The 23631-nt window shown below is 51.9% G+C and overlaps 1 long non-coding RNA gene across 1 annotated transcript; it reads left to right on the top strand.

Moving 5' to 3' along the window:
• The first annotated feature begins 6833 nt into the window (after positions 1 to 6833).
• LOC138844526 (uncharacterized) lies at positions 6834 to 23232 on the top strand. The gene is made up of 3 exons (XR_011380430.1): positions 6834 to 7377; positions 21768 to 21842; positions 23088 to 23232. It is a non-coding gene; the product is annotated as an uncharacterized lncRNA (long non-coding RNA).
• Positions 23233 to 23631: the final 399 nt, after the last annotated feature.

Genomic DNA, 23631 nt, shown 5'->3' with positions numbered 1-23631 from the left:
TATGGGAGAGGCAGACACAGGGAGATTTCCCTGGATACTGATCAAAAAAACCTTTCTACAGACATTCCCCCTCCAGAACCCTCCTCATTGATGTCAGCAGTGACTTCAGAAGATGAAGCTGTGCACCAAGTCTGCAGCCAACACGGAAGACATTAATTCACTTCAGCTGGGTTGGTGGCGGCAGCAGGTGCACAGCTCAGCCCCTCCACCACACACATGGAGACTGATTGATTCTTCTGTGGGAACCCCGACGTGGTGAGTACCAAGGGAAGTGCGCTGTCCCCTCATCTCTTGCAGGCACCCCCCAGAGCAAAAGGCCCCAGAGTTAAGCAGGTGACGGGGGTCTGGTTATATCCAGAATCTTTCGTTCTTCTCCAAGGATCCTTAGCCCTGCACTTACACTGGGGGACGTGAAATGGGAGTTAGGGGTGGGGTCCACCCACACGTGCTTGCCAGCCCCCTTGAGCAGCACGTGGTCTCGGCCAGCAGGGACCAAGAGGTGGGACGAGGCAGACTGCTAGCCAGAGCTGCCCAACCATAATTCTGTGAAGACTCAGTGCCACGGAGACAGGAACTCAGCACTGGCCCACGGGGCCCGACAGGACACGAGACGACAGCAGCGGGGCGAGGTGGAGAGCTTCACAGGGCCTCTCACAGCAGGTGCTCCTTTGCAGGGAGCACTGCTGGGGAAACCACACTGCTCATGGCTGAACGAGGTTAGGCTGCCAGAGAGGACGTGAGATCCAGTGGCGACTTTTTGGCTTTCCTCCCCATCAGCCCGTGAACGTCACAGTCCCCACGCACAGGAATCATTTTCAGACTCACTTCACGCCTCACTCCCCACCACACATGGACTTGGCTCATCTCTTGAGAGCCCAGAGCAGGGTTAAAATGAGCACTGGGGTGGACCCTGGGATGTAGCAGGTGCTGCCATCCCACAGTGGAGCGCCTGGGTTCAACTCCCACCTCCACTTCTGCTGCAGCTTCCTGCTAAGGGCCCAAGTGCTTGGGGCCCTGTCATCCGTGTGGGAGACTCGGTTGGAGTTCCTGGCTCCTGACTCCTGCCTCCTGGTTTTGGCCCAGCCCCGACTGTTGAAGGCATCTGGGGAGTGAATCAGTAGATGGAAGATTTCTCCCTCTGGCTTGCTCGCTCTCTCTCTCTCTCTCTCTCTCTCTCTGATACTCTGCCTTTCAAGTAAATAAATAAATCTTCATAAAAATAATAAAAATGAGCATGGACACATCTCGCACTCGTCACCCAAGAACCATCTGCTTCCCTCTCTGCTGGGCCCCCTCGGTGTCTCCCGCTGGCAAAGGGAGCAGAGTTGTAGACATTTTTGTCTGTTCTTTTTTTAGCAACTCAGAGAAAACTGTCTCCATCCTGAGTATACCATATAGCAAGTCATCACCAGGCCAAGACCCTCATGAGCACCCCAAACCCTGTAAGCACCCCACATCACACAGGGCGCTGATTGGAGCGTGCAGCCGAGGCACCAAAGTGCATGGAGAGGCCGCTTTCACCCCTGGGTGGTGAGCATGGAGCCCGTAGCAGATGCAGGAATCCCAGCCTGCATGGACATGCAGGGGGCGTGGCCACTGCGTGTTAGAGGTGTAAGGAGCATCATGGGAGATGCCTGGGCTGGGAGAACCCACGCTTCGCCCAATACTGGAGGAAGGGAGCGGCCCCCTTACCCCAGAGAAAGGGGCTGCAGTGGGACCGCAGGAAGAGCTAGACAGGAGGGGCCTGGTGGCCCGTGGCTGCCCGCTGCCCGGGAAGGCTAAGGACAGGGAGGGGCTGTGTGCTGGGCTGGCCTATGCCCCTCAGTGAGAGGGAACCTCTCCCCAAGGGCCAGGTGTGGCCCTGCTGGGCATCAGGATCCCAGCAGAGTCTGGGTGGATGGACACAAACAAGGGTGTGAGCCTGCGTGGGGGACAGGCCCCACTCGCCCACCGGGAGAGGCAGCTGACCTCTCCTGCCTGGGGGTGCTAAGGAGCTGTGACCCCCCCGCACCGGGCTCGCCAAGGGAGGAGGAGCTTCCCCGCTCCCTTTCCAGAACCGCAGCAAGGGGCCAGCAGCATGTGTCTCTTCTGCAGGCTCATTGTGCGGGCCCGGGGGCGGGCTCTTCCGTGTCGTGACTTTCCCTCGGCCCAGCAGAGTGAAAGGGGAGGAGAAGGACCCGAAGGGACCCCACGGCCACCTCCCTCAGCTCCCACAGTGGGGGGAGATGCTGTCACGGGGGAGGAAGATGGGGACTCTGGTTCTCATCAGCACTGTGCCTTGCATGTCTAGGACAGAGGCTGTCTCTGCTGTCCCCTGGAACATCCCGGGTCCCTCAGGGCTGACCACCAGGAGAGCACGAGGCTGGGCGGCCCTGCAGGGCAGCAGTCACGTGACTGTCACGTGGCAGCCCCTGAGCACATTGCCTGCTCAAGCAGCAGGTGCCACGTCTTGAGTCTTCCCTCCAAAACCAACGAGTGAATATTTGCAAGCAATGTCTGAGAGGTGACTTGAAATGCAGAAAATAAATAAATGTCCATACCAGTAACCATCATCTTGAAAGGGGTAATGGCACTTGTCGACAGCCTCTGACAGGTGCCTCACCACAGCCCAACCACCCCGCAGCGGGCACTACTGCCCCCATTTCTACACAAGAGGGAGCTGGCAAGGGAGGGACCCAAGACCCCAGTTTGGGTTGGTGTGATCACGTTGACTCTGCAGTCTCTAATGTGATGTCCATGTTAAGCCTCCCCATTTTGAAAGGGTCTCCATTTTCCAAAATGTGGGCAAGGCTCATGGTTCATTCAAAGAGAGCTACCACGGCCACGTCAGGACGGCTTCACGGGCAAGGACACGGGCTACCACGACCACGTCAGGACGGCTTCACGGGCAAGAACACGGGCTACCACGGCCACGTCAGGACGGCTTAAGGGGCAAGAACACAGGCTTCGGCATCAGAGTGCCTGGTTTCAGATCTCATGGGAAGGGGGACAGTGGCACGGTGGCTAAGACACTGCTTGGAATACTTGCGTCCGCATCAGGGGCCTGGGTTCCAGTCCCAGCTCTGCTTCCAATCCCAGCTTCTGGCTGACGTGCACCCAGGTAGGCAGCAGGTGATGGCTCAAGTAGTTGGGTCCCTGCCACCCACAGGGGGCACTCTGAGTTCCAGGCTCCAAGCTTTGGCTTCACCCAGCCCTGGGCTACTGGACATAAACCAGCAGATAGAGGATCTTTATCTCTCTCTCTCTCTCCGTCTATCTCTATCTCTCTATCTCACATCTGTATCTGTTTTTCTAACTCTATCTCTCTTTTCAAATGAATAAAAATAAGCGAACAATACTTTTAAAAATCTCAGCAGGTCTCTTGGTGAGCTATGCTGAGAAAAGCTGCATAGGTCAAGGGCGGTGCTCAGCTCACAGTCTGGCACGTGTAGGAAGCTCTCTGCGCACCAGCGTGGCCATTGCTGTAATTACTCTCACTCCTGACTGGAGAGCAGGTGGAGGAAGGCTTTGCTGCTCCATGTGTATAAAGTCTTCGTCCTTGGCGGACAGCTCATGTGAGTACAGCAGGACGCTGAGATCTAAAGGCACAGAGCTCACCATCTCTCCCAGCACCCACCTCATCCTCTGTGGCCTCTCCACAGTGGCCTGTCTCCCTCTGCACTTCCACGATGGGTGTTATCTCTGAAAGCTCCTGTTAGCAGGTAGCCGGGAGCTCCGTGAGCTCTGGGTTGGTGAGCACTTCTACCGGGCCCTGGATGGCTGAGGCGTGCACATGCACTGTGTTTGCTTTTGGATCTCACTCTCCCTCCTTTCCAGGGCCTCTTGCTCCCCATGGGAAACCCAGTCATGTGACAGGCGCAGGGTATGCCCGAGCATAACTCAGCAGTCCCTCAACACCCACTTTTAAGGGTCTGGGAACTCTTAGTTGGTTGTCACGGTCACGCAGCTGGAGGATAAAATGGGTCATGGAGCGAATGTTTTCACCAAGACATCAGTAAGTGCCTCAAAGCGGGGCTCCTCCCCTGGAGGGCAGGCCTTCCGGGGTTTCCCAGCAACCACCCGGCAAACCACGTGGGTTTAGCCAACTGATCCCATCGATGGCCTTGAATCTTGGGCAAGTGACCCGGGACCAGGGACAAGACAGACTGCATCTGGTGCAGCCACACAGGGCCACAGCAGGCAGTGCCCGGTGTGGAAGTCAAGCTGCCTTTTCCTCTGGCACCACTCTGGCCAGGGCTCCTCTTGCCTAGGTGCCTCACTTCCCTGCCCAATTTCCAAGCCTTTTTCGCCTGCCTTCCCATCTATTTCAAGAGCCGCCCCTTTCTGCTCCACGAACCAGAGCCAACTCTTGCCGAGGGGCCTGGCTTGCAGAAGGGATCATCATTTGACAGACGCGGGCATGAGGAAGCAGCAGAAGCTGTCACATTGATTTCTCCGGGGGAAGGGCTGCTCAGGGCAGGGTCGCGTGGGTTCATTCCCTTGGCAAACATTTCGGGGGCTCCTACTCTCTGCCAGAGTGTGGGGCAGCAGAAGGCAGGCTCAACTCCACGCCCAAGAGATCTGCCGTCCAGCCACAGGAGGCAGACGCCAACAATGCCCGACGCAGCTCCGGCACTCCCGGGCTCTCCCGGTCTGTGGATCCCGTTTGTTTGTTTGAAATATTTAGTTTGTCGGGGCCAGCGCTGTGGTGTAACAGGTTAGGCCACCACCTGCAATGCCAACATCCCATATGGGTACTGATTCAACTCCCAGCTGTTTCACTTCCAGTCCAGTTCCCCTACTGCTGTACCTGAGAGGGCAGTGGAGGATGGTCCAAGTTCTCGGGCCCCTGCACTCATGTGGGAAACTTGGATGAGGCTCCAGGCTCCTGGCTTCGTCCTGGCTCAGCCCCAGCTGTTGCAGTCATTTGGGGAGTAAACCAGTGAATGGAAGATCTCACACTCTCCATGTCTCCCTATCTCTTTGTAACTCTGCCTTTCAAATAAATAAAATGAATCTTTAAAAATATATTTATTAGGGCCGGTGCCGTGGCTCACTTGGCTAATCCTCCACCTACGGCGCCGGCACTCCGGGTTCTAGTCCCAGTCTGGGCGCCGGATTCTGTCCTGGTTGCTCCTCTTCCAGTCCAGCTCTCTGCTGTGCCAGGGAGTGCAGTGGAAGATGGCCCAAATGCTTGGGCCCTGCACCCTCATGGGAGACTGGGAGGAGGCACCTGGCTCCTGGCTTTGGGTCAGCAAAGCACACCAGCCGTGGTGGCCATTTGGGAGGTGAACCAATGGAAAAAGGAAGACCTTTCTTTCTCTCTCTCTCTCTCTCACTGTCTAACTCTGCCTGTCTATATATATATATATTTATTAGACTGAATATTGAAGGATATCCCAATTTTTTTTTTTTGACAGGCGGAGTGGACAGTGAGAGAGAGAGAGACAGGGAGAAAGGTCTTCCTTTTCTGTTGGTTCACCCCCCAATGGCCGCTGTGGCTGGCACGCTTTGCCGACCCAAAGCCAGGAGCCAGGTGCTTCTCCTGGTCTCCTATGTGGGTGCAGGGCCCAAGGACTTGGGCCATCCTCTACTGCACTCCTGGGCCAGAGCAGAGAGCTAGACTGGAAGAGGGGCAACCGGGACAGAATCTGGTGCCCCGACCGGGACTAGAACCCAGGGTGCTGGTGCCGCAGGCAGAGGATTAGCCTAGTGAGCCGTGGCACAGGCCTCCAATTCGGTTTTGTAATTTAATTCTCTCCTTTACCTACTTGAGAATTTATCCTCTAACTCAGTATGACTAAATGTAGTCAATGACATGTCTAAGAGATTGATAATACCTAAATAAAAGGTTTCTAGGTTAAAAAGTAAAAGAAAAAATATTTATTTATTTATTTGGAAGAGTTGGAGACAGAGAGAGGCAGAGACGGAGTGTGAGCTCTTCCACCTGTTGGTTCACTCCCCAAATGGCCACGGAAGCCAAGAGCCTGGAACTCCATCACACGGGTGGTGGGGGCCCGAGCACCTGGGTCATCCTCTCCCACTCTCCCAGGTGCGCCGGCAGGGAGCTGGATTGGAAGCAGAGCAGCCAGGACTCAACCTGGGGCTCTTATGGGATGCTGGTGCTGCAGGCCACAGCTTAGCCCACTGCACCAGGAGGCCAGGCCCCTGCTGATCCTGGCTGAATCCCACGGTGGGTGAAGCCCGTGGAAGGTTCCAGGGGACAAGGGGAACCACTCCTGCCTCTCTTCCCAGGGTCACTTGTTAGCTGAGGACACAGGTGTATGTCCACATGGCCACGGAATGTCTGACACTCGCTCCCAGTTGACAAGGAACTATGGTTTCCCAACTGGGAGGTCCAGGCAGGCTTCGCGGAGACAGCAGGATTTGGGTCCAGCCTGCACCGTGATCATCAAGAGAAAGTTCCACAGCCTGAAAACTGAACTTCCGCCAGCTGGAGGTGACCGCAGCAAGCCAAGGGCGCCACTGACCGCACCGCGGCGGGACACCGTTGTGCACGCCCTTGTGGTTCCAGCGGCTGTCACTCCACGCGTGTCACCGGCATTTCCTGTGCCTGGGGACAACCTCTGGAGCCCCTCCCCCCCGCCCCCGACCTAACTCCCAGCGGTGCCTCACCTGCCGGGTGGCAGGTAAGCAGGTTCTGGGAGCCCCGCGCGGTGAAACACGAGTGATCTTCGGGGCGCAGGGATGCGGTGAGCGGTTTCCAGCACGTGGTTGAGCTGTCACAGTAGGTTGGCCATTGTCGCTGTGCTAAGCAGCGCTGCCATGATGTTCCCCCCGGAACCTACTTAGGAGCCGCCCCAGGTGGAAGGAGACAGCCACAGGTACCGGTTTCAAACCCCTGGTGGATACCACCGGTCACCCTCTAGACAGGTCCTCACGGCGGGCGCGCAGGAGGCGGCCGAGAGCACGCAGCCCGGCCGGCCGGCCCCCCCCCCGCGGGGGTCGTACGGAGCCGGCAGGCGGGCAGGTGGGCCGCCCCGCTGATGGCGGGGCCTCGTTCGGGAATATAGGTCACATCGCGCTGTCTGGTCACGCGCCCCGGGCAGCCAGCGGCGACTCCCTCCCCGGGCCCCGCTCCACTGCCTGCGGCCCGGGGCGCCCGATCCCCCGCGGCCCGGCCGCGCCAGGGCGAACAATGCTGGCGGTTGTTTCTCCGACCGAGCCTCGTTCCCGGATCCTCCGGTCCACGCCCCTTGGCCTGACGGCCGCGGCCCGGCGCGCAGAGGGAAGAGCCCCCTTATTTGGTCTTGGAAAGAAAGGCGAAAGGTTATCCCCAGATGCCTACGGCGTTGGGTCATCGGCCGCGGCCCGGCCCGCGCCGTCTCCCGCCGGCAGGTGGCGGCCCCGCGCCGACCGTGCGCGCTGCAGAGCCTGGTAAACAACCGCGGGGCGGGGCGGGGTCTTTTGTGTGTTTGGGGTGCACGGCCGGGTGCAGGGGGCTGCGGGAGGGGACGGAAAGGAAAGGGGAGGCGGGAAAGCCCCTCCGAAGGACCTGCCGGGCTCCCCAGGCTGGACACGCTGCCTCGGGCAGGCGGTGCCAGTGCGCTGGCCTCTGGGGGCCCCTGGCCAGCCCGCAGGGCGAGCGGGGCCTCTGTAAGGCTAGGGCCACCCCAGACACCAAGGCTAAGCCAGGATCTGGGCTCCGGTCCTTCGCGCTTCCCACGGTCAAGGGCGCACTCCCTCGCCCATGACGCCCCCGAAGAGGGCTCAGTGAGTAGGAGGGTGTTTCCAAAAACTCATGAAAAAAGGCATTAGAAGTTTTCCTTGGTGCAGTTTTTTTTACAAAAAAAAAAAAAAAAAATCCGAGCATAGTGTTTTCACCATACCCGTTCCCCAGGACATGTTTGAAGACCCCTTGTGCGCTTAGGTTTCATAAACTTTTGCACCAAAGCCCGCTTTTACCCCCATTCCCCACTGGCTTTTGGAAGCACCTGGTCTGTGTCGTTCTCCAAGGGCCTGCAAAAGAGAACCCAAACGGTGCCTGAGCTGAGCTGTTCTGCAGAGCAAAACAAAATCCGTGCCAGGAGAGGCCCGAGATGAACCTTCGCCTGCACCTGCCTCAGGGCCCGGGGAACTTCCTGCCCTGAGCCTGTGACCCACAGAGGAGCGCCTCGCCGGGGCGCTGTGCTGCCCTTAATTTGCCTTTGGGTAGTTCCCGCAGCCTCCTGAGGGGTCTGGGCGACTGTCACAGGGAAGCCGTGGTTCTTCCGGCTTGATCTAGAAAGGAGTTCTTTTAGGCAACATTGAAAAGAGCTGCTGACCTGGCAGTTTTCATGCTTAGGCTAAACAGTGCCTGGTTTACTTTTTAAAACGGAGTTTGGGGGCTGCGTCTGACCTAAGGGTTTAGACCCCGCCGCCTGGGAGCCTGTGTCCCACATCTGAGTGCTGGCCCAAGGCTGGCTCCTCCCCTTCTGGTCCAGCCCCTGCTGACGCACACCCTGGGAATCTGCAGGTGACAGCCCAAGTGCTTGGACCCCTGCGCCCATGTGGGAGACCTGTTTGCATTTCTGGCTCCTGGCTTAGGCCTGGCCCAGCCCTGGCAGCTGTGGGCATGTGGGGAGTGAGCCAATAGATAGAAGCTAACTCTTTCTGTCTCTCAAATAAAATGAAAACAAATACATTTTTTTAAGATTTATTGATTTATTTGAAAGAGTTACAGAGAGAGGGAGAGAGAGAGAGAGATCTACCATCGGCTGTTTCACTCCCTGAATGGCCTCAATGGCTGGAGCTGTGCCAGGATGAAGCCAGGAACCAGGAGCTTCATCCGGGTCTCCCATGTGGGTGCAGGGGCCCAAGCACTTGGGCCATCTTCCACTGCTTTCCCAGGTGTGTTAGCAGGGATCTGGATCAGAAGTGGAGCAGCTGGGACTTGAGCCAGCACCCATATGGGATGCCAGCGTCATAGGTGGCGGCTTTACCTGCTATGCCACAATGCTAGTCCCTGAATAAAATTTTTTAAAATAATAAAAGCAGAGCTTGTGTAAACAAAATTAAATCCTTGATAGGTGGCTTTTCTCGATCTCTTTTTCATGAAGTAACTTTTAAAAAGTGGCTCTCCTGGTTTGGGGGGTTTCCAGATTTCTGAGGATTTACTGGGCTTGACTCATAGTGTATTTCCGGTGAAATTTGCAGCTATAATGCTCTGCAGGTCACTGCTGTCCAGTCCTTGTGCGCTGGTGCAGGCACCTCCACCATGTAACTGCGCTGGCCCCTGGGGAAGACCCCGGTGAGAGATCACATTTCTCTGCCCACCATACACTGTCCACGCCGGAGCCTCTGGTTGCCCGGGCATCCTGGAGGCCAAGCTCCCTGCCATGGATGTTGTCCTGCTCATCAGAGGAGGGGTCAACTCCAGGAGAACCAGTGCGGCCACTCCCAGGTGGGGGCTGCCTTGTCTGAGCCCAGACCCCCGTGCCAGTAGGGTCATCCGTGGGTTGGGGATTGGCCTCCATGCCCTCTCTCCATGCTTCATCCTCACGTTTTCTCCGATGCACAGCTGCCCCCAGATCTCCACTGGCTTCCATCCCATTGACCGGATTCTGCTCTCTGTCCTTTGAGGCAGGGGAGACAGGCAACGTCAGATGGGGCCACCATTTCCCCAGGGCCTGCCCGGGGGTGGAGCGTGGATGTGGGGTGCAGCCCTGCCTAGCCTTGGCCAAACTCTGACACTCTTGGTGCTCCAGCTGCTGGGAGTTTGCTGATTGTTTTGTGGGGGAAGGACTTAAAGTGGTATCCAGCCGGGGAGTGCAGGAGGGCACCCTTCCCAGGGTCGTTGGGAGGATTAAATCAAATACTGCCAATAAACACCCTTTCTCCAGAGTCCGACGCTTTGAAAGGGCTCAGTCGGTGTCTGGGGAGTTGTGCGCTCAGCCCCCTCCTTTCACAAGTCACGCATGTGCTTGGCCTTGACATATGCACTTGAATCCCTACCGATAGTTAGGATCTAGATACACTACTGCAGGAACACAGAATTCCGAGCCTGGTTATGTTAAGTCACTCAACGCCACATAGTTAGTATTTGGTAGGATCCAGGGTCTGCCTGACTCCCAAGTATGTGCCCCTCCCACTGTGGGCATCCTGGCAGGAAGAAGGAACGGTAAACAGGCTAGGGAGTGGGCCGAACGTCTTCACGGGAGGGGTGTCAGGACCGACTCCTCGCTATGCACCACTTGTGGTCATCCTGAGCGTTTAGGGGGTCGTGCGAGACAGTGACACAGGACAGTCACACAGGTAGAGAGGTGAGCCACGCACTGCAGTGCCCGCGTCTCTACCTGCAGATTTCCTGTCTGTGTGCTGAAGTCCCCCAGGTCCACACGTAGCCCCACAAAACCCAGCCTTGTCAGGCTGCTCTCTGTGTTTGCAAAAGCCAGGGGGAAAAGGCTTTTATGCAAAAAAGAGATCTAATAGGCCCATGGAACTGACCATAGATATCCCAGCTTCAGGCAGAGCATGATCCAGGAGATCATCAACGCTGTCTAGACTTGGCCCGATCCCCATCTCAGCTCTGTTTTATTCCATGTGGGCTTTATTCGCAGGGGGGCTATCATGCACCCTTTTCTAACCCTCATCACCAGGCTGAGAGAACTCAGGGACCTGGGTCCCTGAAAGACACATCATGTTCTCTTTACAAAAAGATGCTGGGCAGGCAAGAACAACAGATGTCCGCTCCACCCCCCAGTGTAGCACCGCTGATGGCAAATATGGTGGAGAAAAACTTTAGCAGGAACAATTCTTCCAAGAAGGGCACTCACAAGCCAAGCAGGAAGGGAGAGTCACTAGGACCATCTCCACCTGCTCAGGGATCCCTGCTCCTCCTGTGTCAGGTCAGGCTGACGAGAGAGAGAGAGAGAGAGAGAGAGAGAGAGAATCTCCCACCCCCTGGTTCATCCCCCAAATGCTTACAACAGCAGGGGCTGGGCCAGGGAAAATCCAGAGGCTAGAACTCAATGCAGGGCTCCCGTGTGGGTGGCAGGAACCCCACTGCTTGACCATCATCAGCTGCCTGTCAGGGTGCACATTAGCAGGAAGCCACGATCAGGGCAGAGCCAGGAGTCAAATCCAGGCACTCAGCTCCGGCATGTGGGCATCCCGGCTGCCAAGTGCACCATATGCTCACGCCTAGAGTACAACCTCCATGTCCATCAAGATGTGTCTGAGGATGGGCGCTGTGGCATAGCAGGTAGAGCTGCTGCCTACAGTGCCAGCACCCCATGTGGGCGCCAGTTCAAGTCCCATCTGCTCCATTTCCAGTCCAGCTGCCTGCTAATGTGCCTGGGACGACAGCATCAGGTGGCCCAAGTCTTTGGGCCCGTGCATCCACGTGGGAGACCCAGAAGAAGCTCTGGGCTCCTAGCTTCAGATTGGCCCAGCTCTGGCAATAGTGGTCATTTGGGGAGTGAAACAGCAGATGGAAGATTCTCTCTCTCTCTCTCTCTCTTTCTCTCTCTCTCTGTAACTGTGCCTTTCAAATAAATAAATAAATCTTTAAATAAAAAAGATTATGTCTGAAGGTCTTTGGAAATCCTTAACATGACACTGTAGCAATGCTTTAACAATGTAATATATGACAATATAGGTAGAAGACTGCCAAACAGAAATGTATACAAATACACAGAAATGTGCACGCACACTCGCATATTGTAGTGATACATAAATACATACTAGAAGATGCTCAGTTCTTCCCGCACTTACTGAAGATCCCTGTAGACCCTTACAGAGAACCACTGCTCACACGGCTGTAAGTAAGGCATTACAGACCCGCACCGAGGTGGATACCACACTGCTGACCAGCCTTGGCCACAAGCTGCCTCATGAGCTGCTCCTCACACCCCTCTTACGCAACTGCAGCCGGCGGCTGAGCAAATGATTAGATGGCGCAGGCCTCTGGTCGCTTCTCAGCCAACCTCGAGACGGCTCACCGGGCCGAGCTGCAGGTGCCGCTTCCTGCCGCTCATTGTGAGCCAAGGGAGTGGCCGCGGAGGCCTGTGCCGCGGCCATGGCAGGCTGCAGAGTAGACACACTTCCCGCCGTCTGTGCTCATACCTCCCCCCCAGGCCCCCTTCGCAGGGCAGCACTCATGGTGAAATGGTCCCTGAGGTCCACCAACGACGCCGATTTGTCCAAGGACACTCCCACGTCGTGTCCTAGCCCACGAGCGGAGAGCAGGGAGCAAGCAGCCCCGAGCAGCCGCTGGCCTCTCTGGAAAGCATTTGCCGTCCTCCCTTGCTGGCCCCCGAGTCCCCTGCCTCGCGGTGCTGTCCATTGCTCCTGGGGCGCCTGCTGCGCTGCTCTATTTTAGACTGAGGGTGGTGACAGTGACTGCCAGGGTTGCAGCTATGGGCACTCACCGTCTACAGAATCCTTTCACAAGATCATTTCCTTTCAGCCTCCCTCTCCCCCAGGAGGTCCACGGTGGTCGCTTCCTCCTCCTGGGAGGGCGCTGGGGCCAAAGGAGCGGCTGTCACTCATCCCAGATCACACAGAGAGGAGGTGGGGGAAACCAGATCCAGTCCCAGGTCCAAGCCATTCATCTTATCAATGATCAAGAAGCTCTGGGGCCGGCGCCACAACTCACTAGGCTAATCCTCCGTCTTGTGGCGCCGGCACCCCAGGTTCTAGTCCCAGTCGGGGCGCCAGATTCTGTCCCGGTTGCCCCTCTTCCAGGCCAGCTCTCTGCTGTGGCCCGGGAGTGCAGTGGAGGATGGCCCAAGTACTTGGGCCCTGCACCCCATGGGAGACCAGGAGAAGCATCTGGCTCCTGCCATCGGATCAGCGTGGTGCGCCGGCCACGGCGGCCATTGGAGGGTGAACCAGTGGTAAAGGAAGACCTTTCTCTCTGTCTCTCTCTCACTGTCCACTCTGCCTGTCAAAAAAAAAAAAAAAAAAGCTTTGGAGTATTTGCTAGGGGCGCTGGGGGCTGTGACTGTGGGGAGGAGCAAAACTGCGGTCTTCAAGTTTGGGATTGGGAGTTCAAACTCTGCAGGAGACACAGCTGTGGCTGGAAGACCTGTACAGCGTCTTAGTCCCTGTCGTGTGTTGTGCTGCAAAGCATAGGCACCCCGGGCTGCCAGGCAGGTGACAGGGAGAGCTCCAGGGCTTGGAGGCCGGGAGTCCGTGAGGAAGGGGCAGGCAGACAGGGAGCAGAATGAGTGAGTGAAGGGTCTGTGAAGGGCAGGCTCTGCAGGGGGCACCTGGGGCTCCGTCCTGCTGGGGCTGCTCTGATACACGACCCCCAGGGCCGGTGGGCCAACTTCTGGCTCCTCTTGGCTGAAGGGTGCTCTCAGGGGATGTTGGTCCCCCTGCACCTGCACCTTGAGCCTCTGCTGTCTCCACGGAAGACCCTCAGGCGGGGTGGGGGGCAGGTGCAGGAGGGCAGGCACTGTGACCCCATCAAGAACTGTCCATGAAGTCTGTGGCCCTGCGGGCACTGAGAAGTGGAGGGTCCGCTCCGCTGACCCAATATCCCAGTCGAATACCGAGGTTGGGGGAGCAGAAAGAGCAGAGCAGGCAAGGGTCAGAGTTTGCTGGATGCAGGCGTGCATCTGGGCCGAACTGGGACCATGCTGAAGACTGTGTGAACCAGGGCTCACATACAGTCACTCTGGCTGCAGTGGTTGGAAGAGGGTTAGGGTTCCGAGAAGACGGACGGGCACTGTGGCATGGCGGGTTAAGCCACACTGTGGGAAGCCTGTGTCCCCTATTGGAGGGTCAGTTTCAGTTTGGGCTCCTCCATTTCCAGTCTGGCTTCCTGCTAATGTGCCTGGGAGTCAACAGGTGCTCAGCCCCGAATCTCCATGTGGGAGACCTCTGTGGGGTTCCAGGCGCCTGGCTTTGGCTTGGCCCAGCTCTGGTTGTTGTGGGCATTTGGGGAATGAACTCGCAGCTAGAAGATCCTCTCTCTCTCTCTCTCTCTCTCTCTCTCTCTGCCTTTCAAGTAAAATGCATAAATAAACATTAAAAAGAGAGAGAGAGAGAGAGAGAGAGAACTCCTAGTTTTCTGGCCCATGGCGACATGGCTTACTGAGCTGGAGACAGCTAGAGAGTGGGGAGGTGCAGTTGTGAGTGTGGGTGTGAGGCACAGACACACCTTTACACAGGTCCTGGGGCGAGAACATGGGCTCCAGGGCCTGGCAGCGTCCTCGTGTCCCTTGCCTGAGAGCCAAGTCCCAGAACACCACACGTGTGTTCTCTGGCAGCACTGAGAGGCTGCCCTTCCCAAGACAAAGCTTTCCAGAGAACACACCAGAAAGGAGTGTGGCTGTGTCCTGTGTGGCACGGGGTGGGATGCTGGACAATCACAAATGGACGGCATCCTCTGGAAGTACACAGACCCGAGAGGGAGGGCGTGGCTTGCCAGCCTGCTGGAGGGCTGGAGGGACGTGCAGGAGCCAGCATGGGCTGGGGGCCACAAGACAGGGGCTGCGGCTGTGCACAGAAACTTTGGGGAGGCAGGTTGTAGTTTGGTTCATGGCAGATATCTCCAACCCGTTCCAAAATCCGTCGGGCCACTGGGATGCAGCCATTCTCTTGAACTTGACCCAGTTGAGCATCAGCTGGCTGTGCACTTGGCGCGATGCAGGGGAAGAAAGCTTAGCAGAGTTGGTGACTGAACCAAGCGAGGCCTTGAAGTGTCCGCCTCAAAGCACCGTGTCAGGGTGGCGTTTGAGGGTGCAACCCTGTGTGTGTGTTTATTCAACTGTGTGTCACATGCGACCAAAGTACAGGCTGAGACACCTAATCTGCAGATCTGAGTTCTGAGATGCTCCAGATCACAAGTGGAAAGCTCAGTGTCATGAAACTATGATTCACGCCCAAGATTATTTAAAATACCTACGTTTTCTACCCAACGTGTAAAACTACCTGAGGCTATAAACATCAGTTATATTGAAATAGAAATGAATTTCCTGTTCAGACTTGGGTCCCACCCCCAAGATATCGCATTATGTATTTGCAGATATCCCTAAATCTGAAAAATCCAGAAATCTAAAGCAGTTCTGTCTCAAGAATTTCAGATAAAGGATATTTGATCTATAACGATACATATGTCTACAGTGACCCATCACAAAAGAAACTTTTTAAAGCGCGAGAAACAGATGGAATTCGTTTGTTTAAAATGAACTTTTGCAGGGCAGGCTTTTGGCAATGCAGTGGAGTGGCCGCCTGGGACACCCGTGTCCCACAGCAGAGTGCCTGTCTGAAGCCTCAGCTCCTCTGCTTCCACTCCAGCTCCCTGCTCGTTCACATCCGGGGAGGCGGCAGGTGATGGCCCAGCCGCTGCAGCCCTGCCAGCCACGTGGGAGACCCAAATTCTGGGCTCCTGGCTTCAGCCTGGCCCAGCCCTGGATGGTGCAGCCCTTTGGGGAGGGAACCAGCAGATGGAAGATCTGTCTCCCGCTGTCTACTCCTGCTCCTCCTTCCCCGGTCTCTGCCTTTCAAGTAAAATGAAAATAAGAAAGATTTAAAAAATCTGAATAAAGTTAAATTTGACTTTATTAATTGACAATACTAAAAACTTTATGACTAAACATTCAGTTATCAATATTTTAGAGAGTGATATGATTGAGAAATCTTTCATTGCCTTATTAATTCACCCCTTTGCAACACTGTAATGAGAAAACATGGCTCTAAATTTAGTCTCCTTGAACACTTGGTGTCCATAACCAGGGAGCTGTGGGAGACAATTTTCAAAGACGCCTGACTCCAAGTGGGAGACAGGCATCACTGACCATCCGTAGTGAATCACAATGTTCAATTTTTCAGTTCCACCCACCAAATGATTTGAGAAAATTTAAACAGGATGTGGTTAGGCATTCTCCATCTCCTTTTATGTTAATTTCTTATTTTTGAAGCTTCTTTGGTAGGTATTGGATATTGATATTGTTTTAATTGTGTAAAAATACATATACAATATAAAATATACCATCTGCACTGTTTTTTCGGTGTACAATTTAGTTGGGAGTTTATTCATGTGGTTACACAACCAACCTCTGGAACTTTCTCATCTTACAGAGCTGGAACTGTACCCACGAAACAACAACACAGTTTTGTATTTTTAGTAATTGGTTTCCAAACCCAGTTATATATTTCATTTTTCATTTGGAAAATAAAAATTCTGCCTCTGAGTTTTAACGTATAGACATAGAAGAGTTTGTTACAGCTGCTCATATCATTTTTAGGGCAATGCAGCGTGATATTTTGCATTTTTCATGGACACACACTATTTGTACATATTTACGGGCTACAAAATAATCCGACACATAAATACAGTGTGTAATGCTTTAGAGCTTTTTGTAACAACATAAAAAGCATAGCATGCTGGAAACATCTAGAAACATCTGTTTCCCAGTGATCTCCCCGTGGCTTGTTTTTTTTTCAGAAGCAATTAATTTCTGGTTCGTTGTTCAAAGCAGCACCTTTAGTGACATAGAAGGGCCTGAGGAAGCTCCTGCTTCAGTTCCACCTGCTCCTCGCCTGCGGGACTGAAGTGCTTCTCCCGGGAAAAGGAGCCAGTCTGTCGTGTGTTCCTTTTTGTCGAAAAGGACAGCACCTGTTTCTTAAGGTGGCTGCCTGGCCGTCTACCTCACAGGAGAGATCCAACTCGGCTGCAGACACTTTGTTTTCATGAAATTGGCCACACGCTGCGCTCTGGCATCACGCTGGCCTTCCGTGTCTTCCTTGCCTTTCTTTGCTCTGAACCACGCAGTGCGGCTCTGCGTTTGCAGTGTTCTCTCTAAAATCCCACCCCAGGTCTCAGGGAAAACTGCGGTCAACGTGACCGTCCCTGCTGCGGTGACATGGACGCCATTTCCCCCCAAAACATCATCTTTAAAAAAATCATTCATTGAGAATACATCTTGTTTATTACCTCTTTCCTTACATAGGTTCCAAACAACTGATCTCCTTATGTTTTTCATCACTGAAATAAAATCCAACAAATGCCATGAACTGATCCATGTGCTTTTTTAAGATTTATTTATTGTATTTTAAAGATTATTTATGAGAAAGTCAGAGTTACACAAGAAGAGAAGGAGAGGCAGAGAGAGAGAGGTCTTCCATCTGCTGGTTCACTCCCCAATTGGCCACAATGGCCAGAGCTGGGTCGATCTGAAGCCAGGAGCCAGGAGCTTCCTCTGGGTCTCCCACACAGGTGGGTGCAGGGGCCCCAGGACTTGGGCCATCTTCCACTGCTTTCCCAGGCCACAGCAGAGAGCTGGATTGGAAGTGGAGCAGCCAGGACTCCAACCAGTGCCCACATGGGATGCCGGAACTGCAGGTGGTAGCTTAACCCACTATGCCACAGTGCTGGCCCCTCGAATATTGATAAAATTCACCAGTGAATGAGGTCATCTGGGCCTGGTGTCTCCCCTGCCACACCATAGTCAGATTTTATTGTTTAATTACAAATTAATCTTTTAAAATATTTTATTTATTTATTTATTTAAGAGGTAGAGTTACAGACAGTGAGAGAGAGATAGAGAAAGGTCTTCCGCCTGCTGGTTCACTCCCCAAATGGCTGCAATGTCTGGAGCTGTGCTGATTCTAAGTCAGGAGATTCTTCTAGGTTTCCCATTTGGGTGCAGGGGCCTGAGGGAGGTGCTTGGGCCATCTTCTACTACTTTCCCAGGCTAAGGCAGAGAGCTGGATCGGAAGTGGAGCAGCCAAGGTTTGAACTGGCGCCCATGTGGGATGCCGGCACTGCAGCTTAACCCGCTATGCCACAGCGCCGGCCCCTTTAAGATTTATTTATTTATTTTGAGAGGCAAAGTTACAGACAGAGAGAGGGAGAGACAGAAAGAAAGGTTTTCCATCCGCTGGTTCACTTTCAAATGGCTGCAACAGCCAGAGCTGGGCTGTTCCGAAGCCAGGAGCCAGGAGCTTCTTCTGGGTCCCCTACACATGTCCAAGGGCTCAAGCACTTGGGTCTCCTCCACTGCTTTCCCAGGCCATCAGCAGGGAGCTGGATCAGAAGTGGAGCAGCCCACATGGGGTGCCAGTGCCACAGATGGAGGTTTAACCTACTGCGCCACAGCGCCAGCTCCTGGTCCATGTTTTCTAAAATGCCCCATTGTGCTTCCAACCCTGAAACACGTGTCTCATATTGCATGCTTGTCTAATTCTTGCATTTTAAGTCTTTGGCAATTGTTCTGGGTATCTTAGCTGTATTTGCTTCCATTTGTCTCTGTCTTGACCGCATACTACCATTTTGACATGACAAAAGAACAAATATCCACGTGTGTTATGTGAGATTTGCTTTTTTGTACCACAAATCTTAGAAGATACTTCTAAAATCATTATCATCACATTTGATGAAATATTTTACATATTTTGAATATCTCATTACTTTAAAGATGGCTAGAAAAATCATCAAGTGCTGGACATTCATTTTATTTACTGTCACTGAGACGTTCCAGTCTTAAGTAGTTGGCTGATCCAATGACCAAGATATAAAACTTTGAGCTGCAGAAAGCTCCCTTAAGCCCCTTTCCAGTGAGAAATCTGCCATGGTGTCCGCTCTTCTAAACTCACGCACGATGGACTCCTGCTCCTCTTGTCACACGGTGGCGTTGTCTTCTCCCAGTCCTGCAAGTGGAAGCACGCATCTCTGTGCCAGTTCTTCCTCAAGATTTTGAGATACATCAGGCTTCTGTGTGCATCCTTGGTTCCTGCTTTATCCTCGTTGTGTAGTGCTCGTCCAGTGTCACATCTACAAACGTGTTTATTCGTTCCCCACTGGATATGTGGATGCTTCCAGCTAGGGGCAATGACAAATAGAGCAGCTATCAGCATTTTTGTGTGAGTTTCATACAGTAGGTGCAATTTGTCAAATGGATTTCCAGGACTGCACTTCTTCCAGAGATTCGTGGGAGCTCGGTTGCTGGACTCTCTGCCAACTCTTGACCTTGGCCGTTTTTGCTGTAACCACTCTGGCTGGTGTCTGTTAATATTTGGTGGTGGTTTTAACTTGCAACTCCTGATGTGTAGCAACAGAGTGAGCTGTTATCGGCCACGCAAAGATCTTCTTTCGTGAAGTGCTTGTTCATGAATTTTGCCTGTGAAAAGTTGGCTATTTGTCTTCTTCTTGTTGACTTACAGGAGTTCTTTATATATTCTGGATCTGATCATTAGACTATACTGAAAACATTTCTCCCACCTGATGGCTTGCCCCTTCACTTTAGTAACGGTGTTTCAAATTTTGATGGAATTTGATTGACTGATTATTTTCTTTCTTGAGTCACATCACATCGTGTGTCAGAAGTCCATACTGTCCCTAGGCCAGGAGGCTCTTCTCTGACACTTGGTGGTTTGAAAGTTTATAGGTTTAGCTTTCCACTGAGGTTTAGGACTCATTCCCCACTAATTTCTTTGGGGACCAGGAGTCTTCCCCCTCCTCGCATATGGAAACCTAGACAGTCCAGCATCCTTAACAAAAGCAGAAGAAAGCGTTCGATTCATGATGATTTCAATTAACATTCGCAAGTGTTGCTAGGGGCAATGCACACGCAGGGCCAAGTTCACCAGTAAGGACAGTGGATATGAACCCTTATTTAAAAGACTGTATTTGGGGGCTGGTGTTGTGACCTAGCGAGTTTAGTGAGTGCAGACAACACCGGCACCCCATATGAACACCAGTTCGAATCTGGCTGCTCCACTTCCAATCCAGCTCTCTGATCATGTGCCTGGGAAAACAGTGTTTGGGCCCCTGCCATCCACGTGAGAGACCCAGATGGCGTTCCTGGCTCCTGGCTTCAGTCTGGCCCAGTCCCAGCCATTGCAGCCATTTGGGGAGTGAACCAGGGGATGGAAGATATCTCTCTCTCTCTCTCTCTCAGTCTTTCAAATAAAAATAAATAATAAATTTTTTTAAATAAAAGACTATATTTGAAAATTGTAACACTGCTTAGACTTCAGGCCTGGCTAGGCCATTGTAGTTTTTATCTTGCAATGTGGCTAAGAATTCATGCTAGGAGTAAGAAGGTTCGGTTCTCTACGTTTCTTTGGTTGGCTTGTGCTGGCATTATATATATATATATATATATATATATATATATATATATATCTGTATATTATGTCCTAGCCTATAATATATGATAATATTCCAGGAATCATCTTAAGGTACTTACTCATTTTGTTAAAACTCTCTATTTGCTCGTCTCTGCATAATTTTGCCAATCTTTATATATTTTGAACATACAATATCAGGTGCTTGCACATTCTAAATTGTTAAACAGTCCTAGTGAATTAAATCTTTTATTATTATTGAGTAATCATTTTATCTTTGATAAAACTATTGACCGTAGAACATGTTGTCTGATATTAATGTGGCCACATCTGTTTCCTTTAGGCATTTCTCCAGCATTTTCATTTCAATTGTTTCTTAAGCTGAGCCATGTCACCCATTTCTTTCTTTTTTCTTTACTTTTTAGCTTTTATTTATTGTGGGTGGGGAGAGAAAGAGAGCACTCCTGTTCCACTGGTTCACCCTCCGCATGTTGGCAGCAGCCAGGCCCGCAGCTGGGAGCTAGGCACACGCTCCAGGTCTCCCACGTGAGCATCGAAGCTGCAGCCCTGGGTCCACGCTAGCAGGAAGCTGAAGAAGGAGCTGCCCCGGGCCTGGAACCCAGGAACTGCGATGTGGGACACAGGCAACCCAGTTTCTGTGGCCTTTTGTTTGAGATGTTTTCCTTTAGAATACATAGTTGAAATTTTAAAATTCAGTCACTTCCCTGGAGCATTTGACTATTTATATCTTATATATTTGTGTTTAATTGGCATATTATTGTACACTTTCTGATAGTCCTACCTTGTATTAATTTCCTGGGGATTCCTGAGTTACGATTCTTCAGGGAATCGGAATGAGTAGGAGATTTAAAATGCATGTCTGTATAACCATATATATTTATATACATGCACACACCGATAGAGTGGATAGATAGACTGATCAGTCAGTTGATCAGCCAGTGACTGGATGGATGGATCCAGATGCTTGCTGTAAGAAGCAGGCTATGGGGCAGGCACTGGACTGGTGGTAACAGACGCCACATTCCAGGTACAGGTTTAATATGTGCTTTAATACCTGTCTCCAACTTTCCGTTCATTTCCTGCTAATGCAGACCCTGAGAGCAGCAGTAATGGCCCAAGCAGTTGGCTTCTCACCCCTCCCATGGAAGACTCGGATGATATTCCTGGTTCCTGGGGTCAGCCCTGAACCAATCCAGTGAACCAGCAATGGAAGCTCTATCTATCTATCTATCTATCTATCTATCTATCTATCTATCTATGTATCTACCTATCTATCTATGTATCTATGTATCTATCTATCTATGTATCTATGTATGTATGTATCTATCTATCTATCACCTACGTATCTATCATCTATCTCTATCTCCTTTTAGCTCTCAAATAAATAGATAATTATTAACAATATGCTCAGGGGTGGTATTTGGATGCCTTGGGTTGCCATCGTCTCATACCAGCTCCACTTCTGATTCAGTTCCCAAGGAATGTGCACTCTGGGTGGCAGCAATTGATGGTTCAGTAGCTGGATCCTTGCCACCTGTGTGGGAGGCCTGAGTTGAATTCCTGGCTCCTGGCTTCAGGCTGGCCAAGCTCTGGCTGTTGCAGGCATTTGGGAAGTGGACCAATAGATAGAAAATCGATCAAACTAGTTATCTATCTACCTATCATCTATCTATCTCTTATATGCCTTTCACATAAAATGGAAATAAATAAAAATTGTAAATTAAAACAATAAAATTTTTAAATAGGGTCATGTGACTATGGATGCTGAGAAGCCCGATCTCTGCCAGCGAGTCAGCAGGAGACCCAGGAGAGCTGATGGGGTAAGTGTTAGACCGAGTCCAAAGGCAGGGAAAACCCACACCCAGCTCACAGGTAGGCAGGTGCCCGAGTGAGTCCTGGCTGCTCCCTCTTCTGGCTTCCCACTAGAATAGGTTATGGCTCAAGCGGGTGGGTCCCTGCCACCCCCATGGGAGACCCAGACTGAACTCCTGACTCCTGGTTGTTGTAGGTGTTTGGGAAGTGAACTAATGGATGGAAAATCTCCATTTCTCTCTCAAATGCATAAAATAAATAACAATTTTAAAAGTATTTTTACACTTTTTCATCTATAATCTCCCCCTTCCCATCCTTTTCTTCTCCTTGTAGTTTCTTTCTAAAGAACTTGGGCTAGATGATGAATAGCTTCATTTCCCACAGTGTGGATTTGCTGATTTCATCGCCATAGTAGAACGTATGAATTTGCACTCCATATTTCGCTGGATCAGCTTTGGGTTTGATCCCTTGGGCTAGGCTGCAGGAGGCACATCCTGCCAAGGCGTCAGTCTTGGTGTTCACAGGCACTGAAGCTTAGTGTCCCCAAGTCTATGTTAATGCACTGGGGATGCAAAATGGTCATATTCTCCCTTTGCTGCTGTCGTAATTATGTAACAGCTGTAATGCTGTCGTAAGGAGAAGCTCCTACTATGCCAGCAGCAGAGCTCACGGAATAGACAGGGCAAATGCTGGACTTCTCACTCATCCACCACTTTCTCAAGATAATGGACTGGTTCCCTATCATTTTCTGGGGGTGACCAGTTCTTTTGCTAATTTTTTTCAGCATTACTGTAGACTCGTGAATTTAAACATTATTTTTACTGCAGCTCACAGTGTCTCAACTTTGGCCAGGGGGAACCTCTTCCAGTCGGTTCCTGAGTCCTTTTGACATGAACCGAGGGCTTCACAGCCTCCTGATGTTCACCTGCAACCTGCTCTGGGCCGCCCCTCTGTCTCCTGCACCAGGCCTGGGTGCAGGCAGTGTGTCAAGTCCTGGCTGCAGTCCTGAATGCACACATCTGTGAACATACAACCTCGGTACCAGGAGTGCTCCTTCCCTAGATCAGCCTTGCTTTGTTTCAGTGGAACTAAGTACACACACACACACACACACACACACTTCTGAGAACACATACACACGTTTCTTGAATACATATATATAAATATATATAAAGTATCTTATGAATCAATATTGATACTTCTAATCCAACTCAGAACTACCAAGATATTATTTAATCTCTTCTATGTTACAGCTAAAACTCCTTTCTCCAACAACACGAATCTTGGTTCTCAAGAACACAGAAGTTGATGCAATTAGAATTTCCCAATAATGAGGACTTTGCTTTATCCTGTGCTATACATGCAACAAACGTGGGATTAAAAACCCTGAAATGCTCATCTCTCTCAATCTGATTATTTAAAACATTAAAAATGTCTTTTGCAAATGTCTTCTGCAAGGGCCCGCATGTTTCAAGCTTGCTCTCTACAATGTCAGAGTTGCATGGCCAGTGCATCTGCACTCACCCACCGCCTTGCAGCCGCCACTCAGCCTTAGCTGTGCAGGTCACTGTGAATTTATCCTCACCATCTTCCCTCACACTGATGAGGGTCATTTTTGTTGCCTGGAGCTGATTCTCTAGTAAATTTCTTGGAAAGCCCTCAGAGGAGCGATATTCCCTGAGATCTTATATGTAGCTCATTTCCTAGACTTGAAATTAAATTTTTCTGGATATTAAATCCTGGTAACACACTGTCTTAGATACATAGTTGCATATTTTTTCTGGCATAATAAAGTGC

This window comes from Oryctolagus cuniculus, chromosome 12, assembly GCF_964237555.1.
Source record: "Oryctolagus cuniculus chromosome 12, mOryCun1.1, whole genome shotgun sequence".
Classification (NCBI taxonomy): domain Eukaryota; kingdom Metazoa; phylum Chordata; class Mammalia; order Lagomorpha; family Leporidae; genus Oryctolagus; species Oryctolagus cuniculus.
This window is presented reverse-complemented; position numbering and strand designations above follow the sequence as displayed.